Genomic DNA, 21,930 nt, shown 5'->3' with positions numbered 1-21,930 from the left:
CATCCTCCCTTATTTAAACCCAGTGGAAAAAGCCAATGAAATTCTGCAATCAAAACCATGATTATATAAAACATGATTATACAGAAACCTCTACATTGCCTGATCTGTTTTCAAAGCATCTTTATCCATTACAAACCTAACTGGTGAGGCTCCCATTACACAAGTGGTTTGAGAATTGTGCCCATTAGAAATTTCTGTGCACATAGTATAGTCACTCAATCATAAATAGAAACAAATGTGGTTTTTTATTGGTATTTTATTCGCTGTGATTTATTTTTACATTTTTTAAAACACACTCAAAAATGTTTCTTGGTTATTATTTGGTGCTTTGAATAAGCACAGCTTTGGGTTTAGATAAGGATTACCAAGTAGAATACAATAGGGGATCTGCAGTCAAAGAACTAAAACTTAACAAGTTCTTTGTTTCAAAATCAATAGCCTTTAGTCTTTTCCCTTTCTCCATCCCTCCACACAGTTGTACTGTGTGTGCCCCAAACCACAATATTTATACTTGCTTAGAGAATTCTACGTTGTATTTGAGTGTTTTTAAAAATATTTATTTTCCAAAGTTTGAATCATTTTTCATTTTTTTGCATTTTCACTGCTTAAGTTTCATTAACTTTTTATTTTTAAAAACTGGTGAATTATTTTATTTAAAACTTGAATTTAATTTTAGGTGAAGTGCTTTTTTGTCTTACATTGTTATTAATTGTTGTACAGTATTTGCTTTCTCCCTCCAGGTATAGTCCCTAGTTCTCCCAACACCATAGCAACCGTGATCCTCACTATATTCTCTCATGTTCTCCCTTCCTGTTTTTACCCCTTCCCCTCTCCTCCTGGATACCTCAGATCAATGATCAGCTCCCACGTTTTATTCCTTTTCCTGAACCTTTGTTTGGTTTCTCTATATTCCACTTGTAAGTGAAACCATTTAGTATTTATCATTTTCCTTCTGACTTACTTGCTTAACATAATCCCTTCCAGCTTCCTGTTGCTACAAATAGCATGACTTTACCTTTTCTGATTGCTGAGTAGTATCCCATTGTATACATATACCACATCTTGATTCACTCATCTATTTGGGGGCATTTAATTGTTTCCATATCTTGGCTATTGTGAATAGTGCTGCAATAAGCATAGGAGTGCAGGTTTCCCTTTAAATTAGTGTTTTTGTGTCCATTGCATAGATTCCTAGGATTGCAATAACTGAGTCACATGGTGGACTTATTTCCAGTGTGTTCATGAACCTCCACACAACTTTCATTAATGGCTGGACTAACTTACATTCCCACCAGCATAGTAAGAGGGTTCCTTTTCCACCACACCCTTGCCAGCACTTATTTCCAGTTCTTTTAATAAGGACCATTCTCACAGGTGTGAGACTGTATCTCCTTGTAGTTTTTAATTTGCATTTCTCTGATAATAAATGACGTTGAACATTTTTCCATATGCCTATTGCTGTTTGCATTTCTAAACATAGTATTCAGAACATGAGTTAACCTTAATTAACAAGGACATATTATTATAAGCATCAAATACTATAAAGCAATGCTAAAGAACTGTAAAATGTAGTATTGGTTCTATAGTAAGCAATCATAGACTTGTGCAATCCTGCTTCTCTACTTGATTTCTCTTTTCCTAGTGCCTCTTTAGTCAACACATATTCACAGGATGTCAACTGTAGTAGGAGACACTGAGCTAAGCACTATTAGTGGTAGGCATCTATGCACACCTAAAAGACTTTATTTTCCTTTCTCATTTGATATTTTGAAATACGAAGCAGACCACTAAACATGATAACAAGCTCTAGGTGAGTAGCATGTATAAATTTTTAATAAATGAACTTTGTGACTACTGCAGCTATTTTATAGCTTTGATCACCTTACCCCTGAATTTATAGCTATTTTTCAGAAAATTAAAAAATAAGCCAGATATAGGCATGAGTGAAGATTTCTAAGACTAGATCCCATAGTTTATAAATGTAATTATTCATTTATGTCATTTCTAGTATGTATAGAGAACCAGATTTTCAGATAGTAGTTAGTGAACTTAAAGATTTCTCCATGAAGCAATTATATACATACACACTCACACACATATCTGATAGTTCAGAGTATTTGCTATTAGTGTTCTATAGCTCACAGTGATTTTATTTCAATTAATAATTGAGAATAATATCTTCAGCTATTTTCCATTAGTTTCAAGTAAAGTTTTGTCTCTGCATTTTCAAGCATTTATGGGTAAAGACCCTGAGACATCTAGGTTTAGTTACTGTGTCACAGCTAACTATAAAATGTGATATTAGAGATATAGTAAATGTTGGTGATTTAGTGAATCAAACATTCTGATTCAATGTATTATTTTAAAGAAAAGGATATAAATTGGCATGCTTTGGTGTAATAAATAAATTAGACCTTTCAATTTAAGATAAAGACTTCTTCAATAAGCTGAACACTTTACTATCCCAAAGTCAGCGGGTAACTACAGATATTTTAGTCAACATATTCTTCTTCAATGTAAGGAAGTAACACTGTTCCTCCACTGACTGAGCACATAGTGTGCATGTGGGAGGAAGCATCATGGTGCAGGGGTTAAGAGCAGAGGCATCCTGGCTTGATTATCAGCTCTGCCACTTAGTTACAGATGAATTAATAGACGACTCTGTGCCTCTTTTTCCCCAATCACTGGATTTATTACAGCAATAAATTTGAGAATTACAAAAGTGAATATATATATATATAGATATAGATATAGATATAGATATAGATACAGTATCTGAACAGGCAACTGCTTTAAAATCATTTACTATTATTATATATACATTATCTCATCAATTGTTTAAAATATTACCCTGCAGGTTTTTTTTTTTAGAAAAGGAAGTATAAGAGCTGTATTTCATTTATATATCCCAGAATCTCTAAACTTAAAACATATATTTTAATGCTATAAAAAGACATTGTGGCCAAATCAAGGATATTTAAGCAATACCCATGTTTATATTTTAATATTCAAAATTATAGAGGGAACTGTGAAAATAAGTAAAATATGTCTATCCACTAATTTTTAACAAAGCCTAAGATTAATCAACTTTGAGTATAAGGTGGAAAAAATGAAAAGGATAATTTAAAAACGAGAGAGTGACATAAAGAGTTTGCTCAACCCAAAGTGGTTAAGCAGAAACAAGTTTAAGAAAGAAGGGGGAGGGCCTCCCCGGTGGCGCAGCTGTTGAGCGCTGGGTTGCAAAGCTGCCCGCAGTCTCTGCAGCGCCAGTTTGATCCCCGGCTGCTCCCAGGCCACCGGAGGAGGGTCCCACATGGCGCACAGACCTCTCCTGCCGCCCGCTGCTCCCCTCAGCAGTGTACTTTGGTCCTTCTATCTGTTCTGCTCCCTGCTCTGGCTCTGGTGAATTCTCTCACCCTCCCGCGCTTCTGACTGTACCCAGTGCTTGTATAAATAAATTAATAAATCTTTAAAAAAAAAAAAAAGAAAGAAGGGGGAGCACATCCCCTAGTCATCTTGCTAATCTCACTACCTTCCCCACTGTTTTTTTATTGTGACTCCTCATGTGATATTTGATAAGTCACTTTACTTCTCTATTTTCCAGGATACTTTCATTTCTGGCCCCATGCATTTTATTGGTTTTTATAATAACCTAATGACATTGCAAAGTGTGCAAGAAGGTTTCCTAGAGAATAGGAAAAAAAATTAACTCCTTCAAAACTGCCACTTTCCCATGTTGATCAACACTCCTGTCAGTAACAACTGCACATCCATGCATGTTGGGTTAGCATCTGTCTCCAACTTTGCTAACTTGTCAAATTTACAGATTATTCTGCATAACTTTTCACCCTGAATCTGCACTCTACATGACATAGGTAAAAAAGCACAAAGCCAAGTGCAACACCCTTTCTTTAGAGAGTGAACATGCAGTGCAAATTCATGCTGTGAGGATCTGCAAAGCTCCTTGAGCCTATGAACAGGTGTGAACAATGTTACAACAATCTGGAAAAGCATATTTTAGAAAAACTACTATTGTATTATTTAGGTAACAATGAAATTGTTTACCCACAAAAGAACAGTTTATAATATGATTCTTTTAATATAAGGATATTATTTTGAGAATCTATCTCTAAAAACAGTCCCCATTAAAGAATGCATAGGTAAATAATTAAAAAGTCAAAATCAAAATACCAACAATAGCCACATATTTTATACATAAAAAAGTCTGCTTTCCCCAGTTTGCATCACAAAAAGAAATATTTCTTTGCAAAAGCTGAAAAGAGTAGAATCCAGATCCTGAATATTTAATAGAAAATAAAATGATATTTATTCTTAAGTGCATTCTACATTCAACACAACTGCATACTCACAACAAATCTATTGCGTTGCCCTGACATAGTTACTGCAAAGGTTTTTCCTTTGCTGTCCCAAGGGCCCAATTGATTTATCTGCCAGAAGCCTAAAGCCCCAAAATAAGATAGCTTTGAGTTTACAGAGGTCATTTTTCATTGTCTAAATAAAAATTTCTAAACAAAAATCTCTCATCCTGTTAACCGCAGGGTCCTTATCTCCCCAGAGGCTACAGCAACCTGAAAGAAGCCATTTCAATTCTTTCATGAAGAAAGATAAAAGCAAGTTTTCGATTAGAAAACCCAGCAAAGCTTCTTATTAAATGGTGGTAACAGTAACTAGTTGAAAAGGCAAAACTGTTCTAGAATAGGGCAGGGGGTGGTGGGGAAGGGAGAAATTATTATGCATGAGACAAACCTTATACAGAGTCTGTGAAGACAATTGGAGACAGTGACATTCGAGGAGGCAAAAGGAAGTTTGTGAATGCTTGTAACTCCTCACAGTTGTCCTACCCCAGTCCTTAAAAAACTGCCTAGTTTTATCAAACATGTTCTCTTAATTGTGTGTGCTTACTTTTTATCAACTAACATTAACTGCATGTCACAATAATTATGCATTCAGGCCCATCTTCTCAGATCTGTCATCATCCAAAGTGCTTATGCAGCACAGGCAGAGGTAGACTGTGGCATGCTATCCTGGCTTCAGAATAATAGATTTTGTGAGATTAGGCTAAAAGGAAAATTATCAAAAATGACCTTGTAGAATAAGTTCTCATAAAGAAGATAAACACAGACACTAATGGTGATGCTCTGGGAAACAACCATAACTAAGGAGGGGGGCAGGAGGAGAATTTTACTGTAGGAGGAAAATTCACTATAATTGAAGGAGAATGGGAAAAAGGGGCCAATACTAAACTTTTAATAGAATGTAGTAGAAGTAATGAAATAATATAGGGGCATGTTTATACTAAAACACAAAATAATTTGTTCATACATTGTAGCATCGGTGACATCTCTGAAAAAAATAAAAGGCAAGGTATGGTATAAGGAGTAAAAGGTTAATTTTTCAGATATCTTTTTTGGCTTACATCATAATGTATATCCATTTTTTAGGGATTTGTTAATATTAACTTCTGGTATATGGAGATATAACACAGATAAGATTTAATACTCAAGAATTAATTAATATTCAAGAATAAAGATTCAAGACACAGTCTATAAAAATTGGTTCACTTTTTTGGTCCACTCTTGGCCAAAAGATAGTGCCACCAATTATGATGTTATTGCTCTCAGTTTGGGTACATATTTTGAAGAACATCTGAAGGTGCTCTGTACCATGTAACACATACAAAAAGCAAATTTCCTCCTTTTCCCAAGAAAATATGAAAATAAGATTTCTATAAATGATAAATTGATTGTAAAATTTGTAACAAACAAGAGGTTACCCAATAAGTCACGTTCAGAAAGTATAGCATATTATTTAATGCTGAAATGATAATATCTTACAGAGAATATCTAAATTTTCCAGTAGCTTATTATGTATAGAATTCATCATATTGGCTTCAGATGGAAGCCATGTTGCTCAAAACAAGATAAAGCTTGAGAATATAACACGGTAATTCTCTCATTCTCTCTCATTCTCTCTCTTGCGCTCTCATTTCATTTTGGGATTTATTGATCCTATACTTATGATGGGTGATAATAGCTACTTTGAACATTTCTCCACCCAAATCATCTTGACTATTTTCTATGGGGCAGGTTAATTTGTCACTAATTTATGTGTTACAAAGGATCATACTGCCTCATAAGAAAATATGTGCCCATGAGGCCACCTTCAGGAAAATTGTGATGGTTTTCTACCCAGTGATGAGTTTCATTATTTACCTCAAGTATGGCTTGTGGGGCACTGAACACATGACCAGCTTTGCTGTTTTCCTAGACATATGGTTCCACCCTGAACCAGAGATACATACTATTTCCTTTCTAGGTCTCCACTAGAGTAGAATGTTTATCTCCCAGTTCTCATATGACCATATGACCCCACACTGAGGGGATTGTAATGCTTGGGGTGAACACTGCAGGCCATTTTCCTCCATAAATTAACAATTCTGCTTTGAATCAGAATGTCTCACTAGAGAGTATCGTATATGGCTTCTAATGGTCCTACACATAATTGATGTCAGTGAGTTGTTTATTGATGCCCCTCTCTTACTAAATAGAAGATGCATACAACAAGCAGCTCTATAAACTTTCTGACTGCAGTTTCTGTAACAAGATTGCAGAAGATAGCACCCCTGCATCACTCAGTGTTCCCCATATCAAGATTGATATGAGAAACATTATTTAGAAATCAGTGTTCAAAGAAAATCTGTTTCCTGGGAAACTACTAGAACTAATCTTTATTGATACAAAGTTTCAGTTAACTTTTGTTGTTTCTATTTTTTCCTATATTGTAACTCTTTTTTTCAAATATCTCATGAAATAATATGACAAATATTATAAAGAATGGTTAAAAATGATTGAGCTCACATTATAAAAACCTTGCAAATTAAAAGGAACACCTGACACACATTGGCTTGAGTAATAGAATCAGATCAGCCATAAGGAGAAGTCTGGAGGGAGGTGGTCTATGGCTAGTGCAGCTGCTCGGCAATGTCACCAGGGACCAAGCTGTTCCATCTTTCTGCACTGCTGTCACCACACTGTTATTTTTCCATCCTTGTGCTTATTTACTTTTTGTAGTGAGACTGCTGCCACTATTCTAAAAATAAGACCATTTTCAACATAATAAGCAGAGGGAATGAATAGAATTAGCCATGCTCGTGTCAGGAAGAAGGTATCACCAGATGCCCCACCAGTGGACGTTCACTCAAGTCTCACTGAATATAATTGCTCTTAGGGAGACTGGTAAGAGCACACTAGGATTTCTGGAACTGGCAATAGGGGTGGCAAGAGAAAGGCTAGTTGTATGTGACCAAACAAAACTAAAAACCAACTCTGCCATAATTATTAAGAAACCTCAAAAGAAGTTTCTAAATATTTATCATTAAAGTCAGAAAGTAATAAAGTACTCTTTTGAGCATGACAGTGTAAAATAGTTGAGCAAATTGTAGTGTTTTTTCATCAAAATCTGAATAGTTATTTTTCAATTGTGTGAATTGCGACAGCACAGTACTATCATTACCTGAGCTTTCAAGGTCCAAAATAAACTTAGTGAGAAGTTCAAATTTATGATAGTGGATGTAAATCACAGATCAATTAGACTTCCTAAAATTATTTAATTCCCTTGGCCAAATTCTTGTCAGACCTGATAGGTAATCAATATTTTTAACATTATTATAGGTGAAACGAATAAAATATCAACTCTGCTTTCACAATATTCCTGCTTTCTTTTTCGGTATCCTATTTGATTTGTATTTTCTTTAGAAAAAGTAAAAATTTTTAAGTCACACATTCCTCCTTCACAAATTCTCATTTAGTTAAAATAAATAACATCATCCATAAATCTATTTACTTAGGCACATAAAAACAACAGTATCTGACATTAAGCTTAGCATGTGTCAGGCAGAGTTCAAAAGTCTTATTCATAAATGATGAACTCTTGCCACATGCCAACAATATGGATGGAACTGGAAGGAATAATGCTGATCAAAATAAGTCAGAAAGGGAAAGACAGATATCATATTGTTTCATCTATACGTAGAATACAAAGAATCAAAACAGAGGGTCAGTTAAAATCAATGCAATAACAAATCCTAGAAATCGGACCATGGAATAAAGATTACCAGAGGGAGATGGGGAGGATGGAGAGCAAAGAGAAAACAGGGCCTAATGGAACATGGTGGAGGATGACAGGCGCCTTGGTGGTGGGGGTGGTGACATACATCTGAAGATGTGTGGTACTATACCTGTGAATTACATACAGCATTGGAAAACAATATTACCACAGTTTAAAAAAAAACACAAATTCTATTATCACAATAGCCAAACAAGGTCTGTTTTATTAATATCTCCATTTTATGGACTAAAATAAAAATGAGACTTAATGGGGGTTTAGAGGCTACTCAGCTAGTAAATTGCTGGGCTTGAATTCAAAACCAGGCTAGTCTAATCCCAAAGCCTCCTTTCTTAACCATTCTACCAATGAATCAGTTAATTGAACAGTCAATCAAAATTCAACCAAGCACAGCCTTCAATGAAATGGAAGTTTACAACACATTCTTGGTTTAGGAAAAAATAAGAAATAAAAACAAAACTGATACAATGGCAAGGATTTATTGAAGATAAACCTCTGGGAAAATTCTATCTAATTTTACATTTGTATCTATTATAGCTTGAACGCAGGTTTATCTCTAAAATAATGGCTGGCATCAGACTGTTATTAATTATTGTAATAACTAAGAAAAGTTATGAATATATTTTATGGAAGCTTAAAACCAAAGTATGTTAGTAAGCATTAACTACTAAAAAAATTCAATGAATTTTAAAGTCCTATTCAGTTATTGTAAAGACCTTACCATGTATAGGAAACATCATGAGATTTCTATCCTCAATCCTTCATAAATGCCAAGATGACATAATTAACTGTGACCATTCTTTGAAGAGATAAAATAGTGAACTTAATTAATGTTTGGTTTTCTGGTGGCATTTCCATTAGAATTCTTTTAAAAATATTATTTATTTTTAACTAAGGTGACAATGGGTATCCCCATCAGGAACTAGCATCATGGTAAACCCACCACCAACTTGCCCATAGTTCACCACCATAGATCATATGCCTCCCTCACTTTCTTCTTGGTGTGTCAGTTCTGTAGTAAACTATCAAGAGTTAGTTTTTCAGGTTGTCTTTATTTGGCTATTAATTTAGTTGTTTTATATTCCACATATTAGTGACATCATCTGGTATTTATCTTTCTCCTTCTGACACTTATTTCACTTAGTATTATCCTTTCAAACTTCACATTGCCACAAATTGCACGAGCTTATCTTTTTGATCACTGAGTAGTATTCCATCATGTATATACACGATATCTTTTCCTTAATACATATGTGCCATATATATTTTTTAATTTTATTTTTATATTCCCCTACAATTGCAACCCCCTTATTTTGACCCCAATCCCTCCTTTCCCCGCCCCCCCCCATAGTGTGTCTCTGGTTCATAGTTGTTCGTTGAATTTGATTTCTTTCTTTCTTGTAGTTATTCTATAACTATTCTATATTATTTCCTGGTCCCTTATTTAGGTTTTTTAGATTCCTGCTATGAGTGAGACCATCCGGTATCCTTCTTTTTCTTTCTGGCTTATTTCGCTGAGCATGATCCCTTCCAGCGCCATCCATGTTGCTGCAAATTGCATGAATACACGATATTTTCTTGACCCACTCATCTAGTCTGGGGCACTTAGGTTGTTTCCATAGTTAAACTCTAGTAAATAGTGCTGCAATAAACATGGAGCACAATTTTCCTTCTGAATTTGTGTTTTGAATTTTTTGGATAGAAGATTAAGTGTGAAATAACTTGCTGGTTAATAGAAGTGTGTTGATTCTCACTAGACAGACCTCAGCCAACACAAAAATCCAGCTGAGGTAGGGTATTACTCTCTTCCCAAATCCTCAATGTCTTCTCATAGTTCTTATTTTAAAAGATTTAATGTAGAATTATCTTAAATTCATCTATGTGCTCTTAAATTTTAGTTCCAAACACCAGCAGATTCTTGTTTTAGCTCTTACATGGATACATTTTATAATAAAAATTAATTAAAATATTACCATTCTATAAAATGACCCTTTCATTCTATCCATAGCCACATGTTCTCTAACTAAAATGGACATTTTGTAGATATCAAAATGTAGATATCAGGCCTCCCCTGGTGGTGCAGTGCTTGAGCACTGGGCTGTGAACCTGCCTGCAGCCTCTGCAGCACGGGTTAGATCCCCGGCCACTGGCGAGGGTCCCACATGGCGAGACAGACCTCTCCTGCCGCCCGCTGCTCCCCTCAGCAGTGTACTTCGGTCCTTCTGCCTGTTCTGTTCCCCGCTCTGGCTCTGGTGAATCCTCTCGCCCTCCTGCGCTTCTGACTGTACCCAGTGCTTGTATAAATAAATAAATCTTTAAAAAAAAAATGTAGTATCACCTGTACTTTCAGATCATGTTATGGGGGAAAGGGAAATAAGTTGGTTTTTGCCAGCCTCCTATTCTCTTTGAGGAGTTATTTTGCCCTTATTTATTATCAGTCTCTTAAGTGATAACATTGTTTTCCAATTACTTAGATTTAGGTATAGAACCTGATGCAAATCAGATTCAAATTTATTTTATTAAAGAATAACAGAGACAGGGGCCTCCCCCGTGGCACAGCGGTTGAGCGCTGGGTTGCGAAGCTGCCCGCAGCCTCTGCAGCGCTGGTTCGATCCCCGGCTGCTCCCCGGCCACCGGAGGAGGGTCCCACATGGCGCGCAGACCTCTCCTGCCGCCCACTGCTCCCCTCAGCAGTGTACTTGGGTCCTTCTGCCTGCTCTGCTCCCGGCTCTGACTCTGGGGAATTCTCTCACCCTCCCGCGCTTCTGACTGTACCCAGTGCATGTATAAACAAAAAACAAACAAACAAACAAATAAATAAATAAATAAATAAATAAAACATGCCTCTATAAAAAAAAACAAAAAAAAAACAGACATAACTGGCAAGTTGGGATGGCCATTATTAACCATGATACACAGATGTCTTTTACCCACTTTTCTCCAACCAGTCTCTGTTTCTTGACTTCAAATCACTCTCCAAACCATAAGAAAGCTCACCTAGCTTTATTTTGTGTTGTCTTTTTTCCCAGTGAGATGTCACCAATTTTTGTATGTAAACAGGTATTTACTTAATTCCTGAGGATTGGTGGTTGTTACATCAGTAAATTTTGCTCAGAATTATGTATCTAGTCCTATTTATATATATTTGAAGTTTTAGTCAAAGTTTTTTTTTTTAATATTCATGTATGTATTCATTCATCTAAATAGCATTTATTTAGAACACTGAATATGTGATGTGCTCTGCTAACTGGCTACATGAGTTGCAGTGTCATCTCATATATAATGACCATACCGCCCTGAATGTGTTTGATTTTATCACATATGAAAGAGGACTTAATTGACTCAATGTACAAGAAAATCAAGCATCTTTCTGAATATATATAAAAGCATCTTATATAACAGTGGAAATATTCATAATATTTCTAAATTCTTACATGTAAGCCTTTGTGCAAGTTCAGTTTATTCCCTGATTTATCTGTCATTATTCTTCATTACTGGTAGTGCATTAACAATAGAAGTGGTCAGAATCACACAGGGAAACTTACTACAATTTCTGGCCTCAAGATGCTGACAGTCTTGTGGGAAGACAGAAAAATAAATATACAATCTAACCTAATTTAAACCATTTCAAATGGTGTAAGAATACTGTGATTTAAGTGTGGCACTCAGGCTGGAAGATGTCAGGAAAGGCTTCTTAGAGGAGGTGATGATACAGTATAGTCTGGATAGATGAGTTCTATTTGGTAAGGAAAAAAAAAAAATGTTGAAGAAGTGTCCAGGTGTAGAGAATAGTACCAGGACAGGTGTGCAGAGTAGTCAGGGAACTATAACCAGTTTAATATGATCAAGGGTAAGGTGTGAGATACGTTAATGGGACCTGGGGCTGGGGTCTAAGTACAAAGGCAGGTCAGGCCATTTCAAGAAGTTCACAATGTAACTTAGTCAAAATGAGCCAAAAAAGGGATTTAAGAAGAAAATGAAATAGCTAAGTTTTAGGTTTGCATTTTAGAGTGATTGTTCTAAATGAAACCCATTGCTACAGACTGACTAAGGCAGAAAATCTACAAGTAAGATTTCCCAGACAGTATCAGAAAGAGATTCTCTAAAGAGGCCTCCCTTCCAAGGGGGGCTACATCCACAAGGTTCCAGGCAATGCAACCGTATCTCTGGATTCCTTGTTCATACCCGATTCTGGACTCACATTCCTTACCTCCCTTCCATTCACACATACAAGTTAAGCCTCAAGCACTATTCTCTAACCCTATAACCTGATATCACTTCTTAACCCTTTCATTATGTAAGCCCTCTGTCCATTCATGCATACTTCCTGTCCAGAGGAGAATAAAAAAGTGGCAAATATGTTGAATTCTTCCAAATAATAGTATTATTACAAATTTATAGAATTAACTATGTTTACATATTTCACATATCGATGTATTTTAAAAAGAACCTTATTGACAAGGTTTGGTTCTATGTACTTAGTTTCCTTACATTTTATGTTTATCCAGTGGTACCTCCATTTCAGGAAAAAAGTAATTTAAGTATACAAATATGGAGTAGTAGCCATTGACATAAAGAATGCATAAGGAAATAATATTCCCAGAGAAAAATAAGATGACAAATTTCTAAGTGTTTCAAGCAGAACCTTAAGAGAGAAACAGATGATATATCTATACATTTGGATACACAAACTATGTAAAAAATCACTTTTCTATTTTAAGTTATGTTATTGAACTTACTTGGTTACTAGATAAATCTTTATAAAAAGTAGTTTTAGGGGCCTCCCTGGTGGCGCAGCAGGTTGGGACGCAACCTATGAAGCAGTCCGCAGCCTCTGCAACATGAGTTCGATCCTGGGCCGGCAAGGGAGCAACCCACATGGTGCAGCAGACCTCTCCTTGTCTCGCCCCCTGCTCCCCTCAGCAGTGTATTTCAGTCAATCTGCCTGTTCTGTTCTCCGCTCTGTCTCTGGTGAGTCCTCTCATCCCCCACGCCTCTGGCCTGTACCCCAGCTCTTGTACGCATAAACAAATAAACCTAAAAAAAAAAAGTACTTTTATACAGCACTAGGGAGAGTTGAGAGGGAAAAAAATCTACTACTATATACTTTCCCTATGGAACCCATAATATCCTTGATAGATTCCATCATGTATTGGGACACACGTGCTGTTTTCTACTATTTCTTTGATTAGCACTCATTCTTACTCTTCAGGGTTTCTATCATAATACAAGAAAATAAAATTTTAAGCCCAGAAGGATTTTTACAGTAATGCAAGCTATTGATCGGTACTTTTTTTTTTTTTTTTCTTACTCAGAGCTTACTACTGCATCCAGATTCCTTACAGCTTCAATATGCCCAGCGGGTTAATATTAGGCAAGGTACAAGCTGTTAGAAAACTACTGGTACATTTTCCCCTCGATGTTGTTACATAGTTTAAGCTCCTATGGGGCAGTAACAAAAACTTCATTCCTTTGCTTTTACCCAACTTCAGACTTCAGATATGGTTTGAGTGATAGAGATCAGTCATGAAATACTAATTCAGTCCATGCTTTTCCTGTGGCAGTAAACCCTAAAACATTTTTTTGATGGGTACGCCCATTCCTGTCCAGCCCAGAATAATACGTTAAAGAGTTATTTCCCCCACCTCCCACTACCCACCCCAGCAAGTGAACTATAAATATGAGTGAACTATAAATAACTAATGCTATTGCCTACTCTGGCTAGACACCTTTGTCCTACCTGCCTCTCCAAGCCTCTACTTTGAATCTTCTTTTGGCTCCTGGTCTCAAATGCTTTGGCTTTTAGCTAGATTCATCTTATAACTAATACCTAGAAACCGCCTCATACTTCAGAGGCAACTGTGTAGGAAGCTTAAGTTTCAAGGTCCTTCACTTTCCCAGGTCACTTCCATGGGCCTGATTGTAAAACACAACATGCCCATAAAATCTTTCTTTTGGGAGGCCTCCCTGGTGGCTCAATGGGTTAAGCACAGCACTATGAAGTTATCCACAGCCTCTGCAGCACGAATTTGATCCCTGACCAGCCAGAGAGCTACCCACATGTGCAGCAGACCTCTCCTGTCTCACCGGCTGCTCCCCTCAGCAGTGTATTTCAGTCAGTCTGCCTGTTCTGTTCCCCACACTGTCACTAGTGAATCCTCTCACCCCCTGCACCTCTGGCTTGTACCCCAGTTCTTGTATGCATAAATAAATATTTTTTTAAAAACCTTTCTTTTAGTATAATGGGTAATGTAAGAATTTTTCTTTTTTCTCACAGAGGACCTCTTCTGTGTGTAATTATAAGTTTGGAACATCACAAAGCCCCAAGTCTAACTTCAGTTCTAGACTAGTTGTTTGGTCAAAGTTTGCCTTGTAAAATTCTTTCTTTCTACCTCCAACTGTTTCTACTCGTGGAGACTGACAGGCATGGTCCAGCTTGGTATAGACTCTTTTAGGTTTGGGGGAACAATATGCAACCAAGTTCAGTCGGGTCCTGCTTATTAGTACAGGAAAATGAGTATCTGAACTGCAATAGCAGAAAATGAATACTGCCTTGAAAGCATGAACACATAGAAAATGAAAAAGACCCCTAAATTAGGATAGAAAAGTTTATTTTAATAACCTGCTGCCAGTTTCTCTGGGATGTGTCCTAGAATCACATGAAAACTGAGCAAAAGAGACTTACTTGTAATGTCAGACACACCTAAATATCTCCGAGTGGCAAAGTTTTGTCACAGATCTGAGGTCTTGAAAATATGTTTGTTTCCATCTAAATGCTTGGCACCATTAGAGACTACAGCCCAACTGATAAAGCTGTGCATGTGGGGCTGTCCACCTGCAGAATGGCAGGTGGAAAATTATTCAGGGGAAGGAGTTTAATTGGTGACCTTTAAAATAATGATTCATTACCTTAAAACACTTTTATTATGTCAGCATGAGTGCTTCCACTGAAACTAATATATTTAAATCAAAAACAGTAGGTCTTATTTAACCTATCTTTAACCAAAAAGTACATTTTAAAGATTTTCTAGAATTCTTCATCTTTCCCTTTTTTTCCTTTATAATTCTTCATGTGCTTTTTCATTCCTTTCCCGCTCACCTCCTTCATCCTTCTCTCCTTCCCTTTGTTCTTACTTCTTTCCCTCCTCCAGTCAAGAGCTACTTTTGCAGTCTCTATTTGTTCATTTGCAAATCAAGTGGCGTCTGCAGAGTAGACTGGAACCTAAATAGCCCAAATAGTCTATTTCCTAAAAGCGACAGGCCAAAGGTGACTTGAGGAATAACCATTCCAACTAAACAAAGAATTCAGGCATCCCAGTGTCCCATTTTTGATCTAACCTTTATTAGCTCCTGATGGAATTGCAGGTATGGAAATGAGATATTGTATGTAAAACACCTATTAAAGCTCTGGATCCTTAATGAAGGCTAGTTGATTGCTTTCTTTTCACAAACTAATACTGGATCCTCTCTGTGACCCAAGGAGAAAAAAACCGTGGCATACATTAAGTGCCCAGTCCAAAGACAACCCTTTTATTTCCTAAGTTTGGCCTGGAATTTGCTCAGAAAGAATGACAGAGAATGTTGGCAGCCTATTAACCAATATGCTGAATGTGTTGTATCGTCCACAAAATTCAGATTCCCACATGTTAACACAAATCTGAACCTTGCGCAGACATATGTAAGCAGGTAGCTATTCCACTACCAAGAAAATAAACGGCTGGGCAGAAACTATATTTACTAGGACATGTTTGTGATTTTCAAAGCAAAATTTTGTGACCAGTTTTCATTATATTCTGGGCTATGTAACTTTTTATAGCATACACATTTATAAATAAAAGCATGAGAGCTTCTAAATCACTGACTTAGGCTGAAATGATGCCTCTAGGGCTTGGGATTATAAAAAAATAAAAGGAGACTGAGCAGGGATCATAAGGCAATATCCAACAGGAAGCAAATTGATACCTGGGATTACAGTAGCAATTCTTTGCTGGCATTCACGAAGGAACATATTTTAGATAAACAAATAGGCAGAACATTTTGGTTCTCTGTAAATAGATCTGAAAAGTCAAGCAAGAGCCTTTCCCAATATGGGTGCAAATGACATCATTCATAACCTTTTGAGCAATTGGTGCATTTGGAAGAGCTATAATTTGCAGATATGATACTAACATTGAACTATTCATTCTATTTCATGTTACAGTCCTATTGGCAGACCATGGGAAAAGCAAGCTATGACTAAATATTTCATGACTTTTTTCTTAATAATAGAATTTCACCTGTAATATCCATATTAATGTAAATACATCTTTCTGAATCTGAAAGCAATAAGTACTGATTTATTCCCATATCAGTCTTTTATGATAAATGCCATGATTGCTATTTTTCTTAATGGATATATAGACACAGGTAATTAAGTGGACACAGAATAAATCCTAAACCACAGTCATTTTCTATAATTTTAGTCATATGTTCAATGAGTATCAGAGTGCAAATTACTGAGCAAGGAGTTTAGAGGAGCTTGAAATGAAAAAGGACATTAAGAAATTAAGAATTAAGAATTAAGAAATTAAGAAATAAGAGAGGGGAGATGCTACAAATACTTATGATCCAAAAAACATTTTAATATGCACCATGAGAAATGTACAAACTCTGGACCACAATTTCTACAAGAAGTTAGAACTATGTCCAAGATAACTCAAAAATGCTTCAGTGGAAAAATTCCATTTAATTTAGTCCTTGAATTATAAATATGTTTGAAAAGCCTAAGTTCTGTTGTTATTTGCGAGGTACACTTTAAGAACCTGATTTTAGATAAACGTGCATTTGTTTCTGACAAATAAAAAACCAAGATGTAAAATTAAAGTCTAAGAGTGAAATCCATTGATTTTACAGCTAAAAAATGTCATCACTTATTTGTAATCTGGCACAATGTACACTATGAATAAGAAGTAGTATGAGCAAAGAGTAAAATACTACTAATTCTCTGCTGATTACTGTATGTGACGTCTGATGACTAAAGAAGCAATAATGGAGCAGCATTACTGATATCATCTGGGAAACTCTGTAGCTTGTCACGGCAACATAGTAACTTCAAATTAGATCACATACACCTAATGCCATTTAGTGGAATACTTATTTTAAAAGACAACAGAATAAAAAAAATATTGATAACAAATTATTGCATGTTTCTTATATTTTCTTTTTTAGTACATTTTTTCATTTACCTAACAATGAAAAACATTATATTATTTTGATTTTATTTGAATATGCATTCATCTGGATGGGGCACAGGATATAAATTGGTTGCACTGCTTTGATAAAGTGCATAAATTACTCTCCCCTTTATTCATGCCATTCCTTTTCATTATTTATAGTTATACTCACCGAAGAGAACAAATAAATCCTATGACGACACTATACAAACCTCTGTTGGAAATATTATGTGTTGGAATACACTAATCCCTTTCACAGGGTGAAGGCATTGCAAACAGCTCCTTATACCCTGAGTTTCCACTGTGCACTTAGGGTCACTCATGGGTATGTGCATAAACAAATGCCACACCACTGGTGAAAAGCAGGCATGTTTGATACATTGATAACAATAAATAAGAAGTCCCACCTTGTTAAAAATTGCAGGTTTATAACTAAAGCAACTTCCTCATTAATTCATGTTAATAACTTCTAGGTTTGAAAATATTATCTTGGGTCACTGCTGGTATAGTTCACATTCTCAAAGGTAATAGTTTAAGTATGAGTGAATGTAAGATATATCTGACTATAATCCTTTACATAAACAGTGTAAAAATATTCAGAAGCAACAGGGAAAAAATGCATTTGTACATTCATTTTGGATTGAATTAGTGAATCAGGACCATACAAACTAAACTTGAGTGTGAAGGAAACACATCCAGAGAGAGACAAGGAGCAGGATGAGCAGGGGTTGGAGGAGGAGGGAGGGAAGGGAGAGCTGTGGGAGGACCAAGCAAATAGCCTCTTTATACATTGAGATGGTTTTGAGAATAATAATGTGCTAGTTTCATTCTTTCTTTTTTAATCCAAGTAGCTATTGAAGATTGTAATGATTTCAGTCTAAAAAGCAATGCTGGAAAGCCTCTTCGGAGATTGCCAACTCCCACTGTGCAGAAACACTGTGTCCCTGCTTGCTGGTGTAATGGAGACAAACAAAAGAAACATTTCAAGGAAAGGGGAGGCACAACAGGGAGGGTGAAAAAGCATGGAGGATGTGGCTCCCAGAAAAACCTTATGAGTGTTAGTAATGTCCAAAAGCAGGTATAACAACTCCCAAGTTTGAAAGTGACATAAGTTAAATAAAAAGCTCAACAATTTAAGTAACATATTCTATAATGAGATTCTCAGACAAAACAGTAATTTATCAACAACAACGACCTCTTGAAAGTGATACTCACTCCTTAATCTGGCCTAATTTAATTCCACCTTTTCAAACATCTCTATGGGTTCCTATGAGGAGCAAATACCTAAGAAAGATGATTAGTTATGGAAACACGTTACTCTATTGCCTCTGTGTGCTTGCAAGTATCTCTCCTATTTTTTCTCCTTTTGGCAAAATAAGTGATTTAAAATCAACAAATGTAACTACATAAGTGAAAGTGTCCTAATGTGATTCTCCTTCGTTACTTCAATTGCTGTAAAGATTTAAACATGGCTTATTACCTCCAAATTTTGACCACTATGAAAAGGTCAATAATAGTGACTGTTTATTTGCTTTCAAATCTTATTAATGTAAACTCCTGTGAGATGGTGAAAACTTGCATTGTGTATACTTTCTAGGAAAAAAGAACATTAAAATCAAGATAATAGAAAGGATATTTAAAGTTCTTTTAATCGCAGATAATTTGAATAACAGTGTCTTTTTAAAATTATGAATGGCGGGCCTAATTCTGCTTAATACTATTATTTCTATAGCAATAAATTATGCTTGCTGGATATTCATTATCAATCTCTGTGTTCTGAACCTCCTTATAATTTCTAACTATGTTATTCACTTTTACATATGCTTTTTAGAATATTTTGGTATTATTACATTATACGAATGGTAAAGTAAAAATGAAGCATTTGATTTCTTGTAACCAGCAATTCATTCCCTGATAAGATCACACTGAATCCACGTGATGGAAGATCCTCATATCTCTAGTTGCAAAGCAAACCATAGTATCTGAAAAATTTGAGGAAAGATATTTCAGATGAAAATAATGGGGGGAAATGGTAGTCCAAATTGTCAAACCAACAAAGCTATCAAAATTATATTTAACCTCACAGATAATCTGAGAATAATGATCTATTATTTAAGGTTCTTTCTTTAAGGAGACACCATTTTGAGATGCAGAATATAGAGAAAAGGCAAAAGCACCTCTCTAACTGATCTGAAGGAGAATAAGATGGAGGCTACCCAGGGCTCCAAGGAAAACAATGGATTTCAGTGATGTCCTTTCTTTTTCTCATCTTTTGAAGTTTGTATTATTTTTCCTTACTTTTTGTTTTAAAATAAGAAAAAAAAATCATTTCTTCATTAACATGGGCTTTCATTTTACTCTTTCCTTATAAGATTTGGACAATTATTTTTTTCTAGAATACCAGTTTTTTAGAAGATATTTTAATCTCAAATTCTGTCCTTCATCTTTCATTCTGATGTCTCACAAGACAGTCTAGGTGGGTGGTTGCTCATGCCTGGCTCAGCAGTGGGTGCTGGCTAAACATTAGGTGAATCTGAAGAAACAACTTTGCTAAAGGTAAGGGAATTCAAGTTGATGGTCATCTGTAGTAGTCTCACCCTCACCTATGTCTACCTCTGGCCTCTCACACATGGACTGAGTTTCTATTTACATGCAGAGTAGAAGCATTGAAGGTATAAGTAAAGAAGCATGGGGCAGTAATATAGAAAGTGGGAAACATACAGTCTGTACTCTAGAAACTTACAACCTAGTAGATGAGTGCATAGCAGAGAGTAGAAGAGTTACTATTAGAAGCTTTGAGCTATTGTACAAGTTATTAAGGAGGACAACACCTCATGCTCTAAGAAGGGGTAGGGGCCCAAAGCAGGGTAATCAGAAAGGCTTCACAGAAGAGATAACTGATGTCTGGATCTTGTAGAAAATTTTGTCATTAAACCAACCAAAGAGAACAGGGAGAATCATATATGCAGAGATGAAAACATTTCTTGCCAGAAGAAAAATAAAACAATCCAATCATTTTCACTTCTGCAGAAATCAGTTCTTAGAAACTACTTACAAACTCCAGCAGAGCAGAAGGTTTCTTATCCATTCCCAGCAAGTTTGTAATCCCACATGGGGCTATCCTCATTCATTTACTGAGATATGAATATGGGGCAGCAGTGGTGAAATCAAGCAGCAATGATTTTAACCCCTCAGCCCTCCTTCATTTAGTCACAGTACCTTCCTCCCATTTTTCTGTTCCTGTTTTGAATTCTGTTATGCAGGGTGCTTGTGGCTTTAAAAATGCAAATTGGTTGCCAAAAAGAACAGTTTTGCCATGTAGCAAATGTTCATATTCTGCAATGCTAATTTATGTCCTTTCCTATAGTTATACAGGTTGCTATGTGCAATGAATTAAACATTAATGAAAATTATTTGATGAAGCTACTAAGGAATATACTGAGAAAATAAAGTTTGAGTACAGGCATTGCCATTATAAGGAAGTGACATTTTTCCCAATGTTTGATAAGTCACAGAAATGGAAGCATTTGAAAAATATCAGCCATTGAAAAATTTATCATGAGTAATTTTCTATTCTTCAGTCTGGGTCTTGGTTACAAGGATATGTGCTATGTAAAAAATATCACCAGTTCTACATGTATAATAGCTACACTCTTATTTTTGTATATTAACAAAATTTTAAGAAACATTAGCATTAGCAATGAAATGTTTAATATGTTAAAACTGTACAGTCTAATCATATTTTTCAGTTCCAAATCTAAAATTAAAGCACTGGATAAACAGAAAACCCTTCTTCCCATAGAAATGGCTTGTTTCATCTCTTTAAGAAATGCCACCAAACATAGTAGATATTCTGGCTGTGTAATATCTGGGGGATATTCCCCCAAATAGATATTTATGAATGAAAAATGAAGTGCTATTTTTAAAGATTTTACTTGAGCTGAATACGTTGCTGCTTTTGTTTCCATCTTTATATTTCTTCCTGTGTAAAAGAACTGAACAGTCCTAGAGGCTGACAGATAGTTTATGTGGCATTTAGCAACAAAGAATGAGGCCCCATCAGCCAAGAGTGGCAATGAGCTGACTGACTTCATAAAATCCTGTAGGTGGGAAAATTACCTTGATGCATTCTACTTGTGCTGATTTTTCCTTCTGCTGACACTTCTGATGCCTGAAAGTTGCTTTGCTCACATCCTCTGCTACTGGTGTCAAAGCATACTCTCAATCTTCACATGCCAAAAGAGGAGGAAAACCTTATTTCAATGCCCAAAAGACTTAGCTCCTGTCAAAGATATTCATTTAACACTCACAGTTGGTCTATGGCATCTTGAAGACATCTTAAAAAGTAGGGCTGGTAGGGGGTGGGGTAGAGAAGAAAAGGCCTGGCTTTCTAGGGAAACTTTGTGTTTTCTGTACTCAAAGGCATGTAATAAGAACAGACTCTACACTAACAAATGAAGAGGGCAACTTCAACCATTATTTACAAGATCTTTCTTTAGGAGAAAGGGGTTTGCCATCATATTTACAACTGATTGAGAAAATATTTATAACAATATTTTTAAAACAACTAAAA

At 35.9% G+C, this 21,930-nt stretch overlaps 1 long non-coding RNA gene across 2 annotated transcripts in view; it reads right to left on the bottom strand.

Annotated features, from left to right (window-relative positions):
• The window catches only part of LOC119253392 (uncharacterized), a 163,272-nt gene that overhangs the window by 98,534 nt on the left and 42,808 nt on the right, over positions 1-21,930 (bottom strand). The window contains exon 4 of one of the 2 annotated variants that reach the window (XR_008553299.1): positions 21,477-21,583. The exons of the other annotated variant lie outside the window; for it this stretch is intronic. This is a non-coding gene — a long non-coding RNA (uncharacterized LOC119253392). The remainder of the gene's footprint in view (positions 1-21,476; positions 21,584-21,930) is intronic. 2 annotated transcript variants of the gene reach the window in all.

The sequence above is a fragment of the Talpa occidentalis genome, unplaced genomic scaffold, assembly GCF_014898055.3.
Source record: "Talpa occidentalis isolate TD23 unplaced genomic scaffold, MPIMG_talOcc4v2.1 talOcc4.2, whole genome shotgun sequence".
Lineage (NCBI taxonomy): Eukaryota > Metazoa > Chordata > Mammalia > Eulipotyphla > Talpidae > Talpa > Talpa occidentalis.
The sequence above is the reverse complement of the archived record's forward strand: the minus strand, read 5'-3'. Positions and strand labels throughout refer to the sequence as shown.